We start from the raw sequence: 6,000 nt of genomic DNA, 5'->3' as shown, positions 1-6,000 counted from the left end.
GGAAAAAATGTTAAATTTTTGATTTTGCTGTTTAATATGAGATCTTATCAAATTCTCCATTTTATAGCTTTTTTGCTTCTGTGTAATAAATTGTGGTATTTTTGTTCGAAGTACATTGGTGGCCTTGTATGACTGTGTCCTGATCATCTACCATGGTAATCAGATTGCAAAAGTAACACTCATGGTCCGTCAACTAAGTTTCACTCTAGGATCTTACTTCTCCAGTATTACTAAGCTGGGATCATTACAGGATGCAATAGTTTTATTCTGTGGCAAGAAAAACTGAATTTAAATTTCACCCCATACTTTTGATCATGGCATATAGCGAACTTATCAGCATACACTGCCCAGTTTTTCTTGCTAAAGGAGAAAAATTTAAATGAAACCGAGGAATCCAAACTGAATTCATGAAGGGAAATTTTATTCTGGTTTGCTCAATAATTGAGCTGAATTTGTTTTCTTTGTTCAAAAGTTCTCATAAGTTTCATGTCCCACTTCCCAATGCCTAGGTCCTCTGCCTAATTTGTTTCCGAACTGCCATAGTTTATTCTGATTTTCAAAATGTGAAGTAGAATAAAATATTTAGCAAGACATGACTATATAGACTTCAGTAAGGCATTTGACAAGGTTCCTCATGGTAGACCGGTTAGCAAGGTTAGATCACATTGAATCCAGGGAGAACTAGATATTTGGATACAGAACTTGCTCAAAGGTAGAAGACAGGGTGGTGGTGGTGGAGGGCTGCTTTTCAGACTGGAGGCCTGTGACCAGCGGTGTGCCACAAGGATCGGTGCTGGGTCCACTGCTTTTTTGTTTATTTATAAAAATGGTTTGGATGTTAACATATGAAGTATGGTTAGTAAGTTTGTAGATGACACCAAAATTGGAGGTGTAGTGGACAGCGAAGAAGTTACCTTAGAGTACAACAGGATCTTGATCAGATGGGCCCATGGGCCGCAGAGAGGCAGATGGAGTTTAATTTAGATAAATGTGAGGTGCTGCATTTTGAAAAGGCAAATCAGGGCAGGACTTACACACTTAATGGTAAGGTCCTGGGGAATGTTGCTGAGCAAAGAGACTTTGGAGTGCAAGTTCATAGTTCCTTGAAAGTGGAGTTGCTGGTAGACAGGGCGGTGAAGAAGGCATTTGGTACGCTTACCTTTATTGGTCAGTGCATTGAGTATAGGAGTTGGGAGGTCATGTTGCAGCTGTACAGGCCATTGGTTAAGCCGCTTTTGGAATACTGTGTGCAATTCTGGTTTCCCTGCTATAAGAAGGATGTTGTGAAACTTGAAAGGGTTCAGAAAAGATTTACAAAGATGTTGCCGGGATTGGAGGGTTTGAGCTGTAGGGAGTGGCTAACCAGGCTGGGGCTATTTTCCGTGGAACTTCGGAGGCTGAGGGGTGACCTTATGGAGAGGTTTATAAAATCATGACGGGCTGGGTAGGGTAAAGAGACAAGATCTTTTCCCTGGGATGGGGGAGTCCAAAACTAGAGGACATAGATGTAAGGTGAGAGGGGAAAGATTTAAAAGGCACCTAAGGGGCAACTTTTTCACACAGAGGATGGTGTGTATGGAATGAGCTGCCAGAAGAAATGGCAGAGGCTGGTACAATTACAACATTTAAAAGACATCTGGATGGGTATATGAATAGGAAGGGTTTAGAGGGATATGGGTTGAATGCTGGCATTTGGGACTAGATTTATTTAGGACATCTGGTTGGCATGGACAGTTTGGACCGAAGGATCTGTTTCGTGCTGTACATCGCTAGGACTCTAAGTCAGATACTTTCACTTTATTTATCTATCATTAATCCATCGGTGCAGTTTTTATTCAGTTTTTGCATTTATATGCAAATATTACAGTACATAATTGTGATTACTATTTTGGGCTAGTGGTCTCTCTGTTCACAGTGGCAAACTGAATGTACTTTCCAGGAGTGAAAATCTGTTTCTGAAATGTCCAGGCAACGTAGATCTATTGTTATTTCCTGACAAATGAACAGCCATCATTTCAACTAAATATCCGCAGTCTCTAGAAGAACATTGTACTATTTAAGAATTAAGACTTACTATCAGCGGTTTCTCTGGATCTCCAATTTCTGACCAAAATCCCTCAGTTTAAGAAACTGTTAATTCTATAAATCTTAAGAAGACATCATATGGAGTTTAAATTTTCCCTCCAAAATGATATTTTAAAGCATCTAGTTGTCAGAAGCTCCTCGACAACATCTTATTGTATTTACTAAACAAAAAAAAGCCAAAGAACTGCGGATGTTGGAAATCAGAAATTGCTGGAAAGACTCATCAGGTGTGGGAGCATCTGTGGTGAGAAAGCAAAGTTAACATTTAGGGTGCCGTGACCCTTCTCCAGGATGTCATTATGCACACATCACTGAGCATCGCCACTTCTGACATTACGATGCAGGGAAGGGTACTCGTGAAGCAGCCAAGGACACTACCCCAAGGATTTCCTGTAGTGATATCTTCGGGGTGATAACCACACACATCTTTCTTTATACTAGGTATGACACCAATCAGTTGATTCCCAATGACTTCAGTTTTTCCAGGGCTGTCTGCTGCTCATACTTCATTAAATGCTGCCCTCATGTCCAGAGTTGTCACTCTTGCATCATCTCTTGAATTTAGCTAACCTGTCAATAAGAATGGAAAAAATAGGAAAAGAGATAGACAATTCAGCCATTTTTGAACATGATGTTGAGACATAGATGATCTTCTACTTCCACACTATTTCCCTGCACTGTCCCCATAAACCTGTATGCCTTTATTACGTAGAAATAGATTAATTTCTGTCTCGAACATACCCCTTTTAAATTCAAGTCAAGTTGATATAGTCTCACCAGAATATAGGGGCTGCTGTCTCGTTATAGAGAGATGACTGGTGGTGATTTAACCTGAGGACCACCACACCTTGGGCGAGGGGAGAGGTTGAGAAGGAGAGCCCTTTGTGATCACCTCAGCTGGTGTGGGGATTGAATTCACACTACTGGCATCACGCTGCTTTGCAAACCAAATGTCCAGCCCGCTCAGCTAAGCTGACTCTCCTTGAAACATACTAAACCACTGAGCATCCACAATACTCTGGGGCAGACAATATCAAGGATTCACCAGCCTCTGAGCGAATAAATTCCTTGGCTCAGTCCTAAATGGCTTACCCCTTATTCTGAGATGGTGTCTCTAGATATTAGACATTCGCAGCTGGGGCAGCAACCTTTCTGGATCTGCCCTGTCAAGCTGTGTAAGAAATTGTATGTTTGAGTAAAGATCACCATGTCTGCATCAAGGTTGTAATGAGGTTTGCATTGGAGTGGCTCTGCTTAAAATTATGGTGCCCCTCACTTCCAAGTTTGACGAGTGAGTTGAAAGGTAAAGTTGCTATAGTCCCAGAGGCTGCCTCATTAGAGAGAGAAGACTGGTAGTGAGTTTAACCCAAAGGTCACCAAGCCATGAGGTGAAGCTGAGAAGGTGGCTCCGTCATGGTAACCATAACCACCTCAGACATCGCACTGCATCGCGTACTAGCCGTCCAGCTAACTGACCCACGACAAGTGTATCACTAACCTGAAATGTTAATTTTAGTTTTCTCCCACACGTAGGATGATCTGCCGTGTTTCCAGGGTTTTCTGTTTTCATTTGATCTTTCCAACATCTGCAGTATTTTATTGTTTATTTATATTGTGAATGTATGTCAGACGTGAAATGTCAGCCATGCATTCTGTTGTGTTCACAACTTCAGTGATCGAGTAAAAACATTGATTTTTCAAATTTCACCTTGATTTTTATCTGAAAAGAATTGATCTCTGGAGGAAATTTTACAAGTTCTTTGTTTTGTGGAAAACTCTTTAAAAATGTGCTTGAGTTGCTTGGTTCATTGTTTTTTCTTTAATAAAGCTGAATTGATGGTCTTCCAGTGACTTTTTTTCAAATCAAAGGTGACAAGTTGGAGCTATGATAAGAGCAGGAGATTCGAGGGTTGATTCAGGATCTGTACTGAGTGAGTTGACTTTGTAGGGTAAAAAGAGTTAATGGTAGTTGTCTTTTCCCTCGGATGGGGAATTTGAAGACTAGGCGGCACATTTTTAAGGAGAGAGATTTAAAAAAGACATGAGGCAAATTTTTTACATAAAGGGTGGTTTGGTTGTGGAATGAACTTCCTGAGCATGTGGTGGATGTGGGTACAAATTACAACATTTAAAAGACATTTGGATAGGTACATGAATAGGAAAGGTTTGGAGGGGTATGGACCAGGAGCAGGCAGGTGGGACTAGTTTAGTTTGGGAATATATTTGGCATGGACTGGTTGGGCCGAAAGGTCTGTTTCTGTGCTGTGTGACTCTATGACTAAAGAAAAGTCAATATGCATTATTAAAAATGTTTGGAGGTCTGGCTGCAATGAGCTTGTCTCCATGTTAATTGCTGTCCAAAGCTCATTGTATAGGTTTGTGCGCAGAGTAAGAACTTCAGTTTTTTTTTGCGGGTGGATGGTTGGGAATGGTTGTGGTGGTGAAAGAAACAGTAGAATAACCTCTTATTACACAGTGCAAGTCAGTGGATTTGTCAAAGAAGTTCACTATGAAAGCCAGAGAGAGGAAAGCCTTGTGTTATTCTTGGAGTGATGGTTACCAGCGTTTGAATTGCCGGTAATTTTATATTTTTATATTTATATTTTTAAAAGTATATTTTATTAGAAAGACAATGCCGTAAAAGCCATATTCACCTTTCTTCTCTAACATACAGAAATGATCTGTTTGTCCTTGTTAAACTGTGTTTATTCAGACTGAGATAGTAGGAACTGCAGATGCTGGAGAATCTGAGATAACAAGGTGTAGAGCTGGATGAACACGGCAGGCCAAGCAGCATCAGAGGAGTAGGAAGGCTTACGTTTCGGGCCTAGACCCTTCTTCAGAAATGAGGGAGGAGAAGGGGGTTCTGAAATAAATAGGGAGAGAGGGGGAGGCAGATACAAGATGGATAGAGGAGAAGATAGGTGGAGAGGAGACAGACAGGTCAAAAAGGCGGGGATGGAGCCAGTAAAGGTGAGTGGAGGTGGGGAGTTAGGGAGGGGATAGGTCAGTCCAGGAGGACTGACAGGTCAAGGGGGCGGGATGAGGTTAGTAGGTAGGAGATGGGGGTGGGCCTGAGGTGGGAGGAAGGATAGGTTAGGGAGGCGGGGACGAGCTGGGCTGGTTTTGGGATGCGGTAGGGGGAGGGGAGATTTTGAAGCTTGTGAAGTCCACATTGATACCATTGGGCCGCAGGGTTCCCAAGCAGAATATGAGTTGCTGTTCCTGCAACCTTCGGGTAGCATCGTTGTGGCACTGCAGGAGGCCCAGGATGGACATGTCGTCTGAGGAATGGGAGGGGGAGTTGAAATGGTTCGCGACTGGGAGGTGCAGTTGCTTTCTGCTTTCCGGAGGGACCACTCTCTCTGTGACTCCCTTGTCTGCTCTACACTCCCCTCCAGCCCCACCACACCCGGCACTTTTCCCTGCAACCGCAGGAAGTGTTACACCTGCCCCCATACCTCCTCCCTCACCCCCATCCCAGGCCCCAAGAAGACATTCCACATCAAGCAGATGTTCACCTGCACATCTGCTATTGTGGTATACTGCATCCGCTGTACCCGGTGTGGCCTCCTCTACATCGGGGAAACCAAGCGGAGGCTTGGGGACCGCTTTGCAGAACACCTATGTTCGGTTCGCACTAAACAACTGCATCTCCCAGTCGCGAAACATTTCAACTCCCCCTCACATTCTTCAGACAACATGTCCATCCTGGGCCTCCTGCAGTGCCACAACGATGCCACCCGAAGGTTGCAGGAACAGCAACTCATATTCCGCTTGGGAACCCTGCAGCCCAATGGTATCAATGTGGATTTCACAAGTTTCAAAATCTCCCTTCCCCCTATTGCATCCCAAAACCAGCCCAGCTCGTCCCTGCCTCCCTAACCTGTCCGTCCTCCCACCTATCCCCTCCTC

The sequence above is a fragment of the Rhincodon typus genome, chromosome 31 (genome assembly GCF_021869965.1).
Source record: "Rhincodon typus isolate 14 chromosome 31, sRhiTyp1.1, whole genome shotgun sequence".
In the NCBI taxonomy this organism is placed as follows: domain Eukaryota; kingdom Metazoa; phylum Chordata; class Chondrichthyes; order Orectolobiformes; family Rhincodontidae; genus Rhincodon; species Rhincodon typus.
This window is presented reverse-complemented; position numbering follows the sequence as displayed.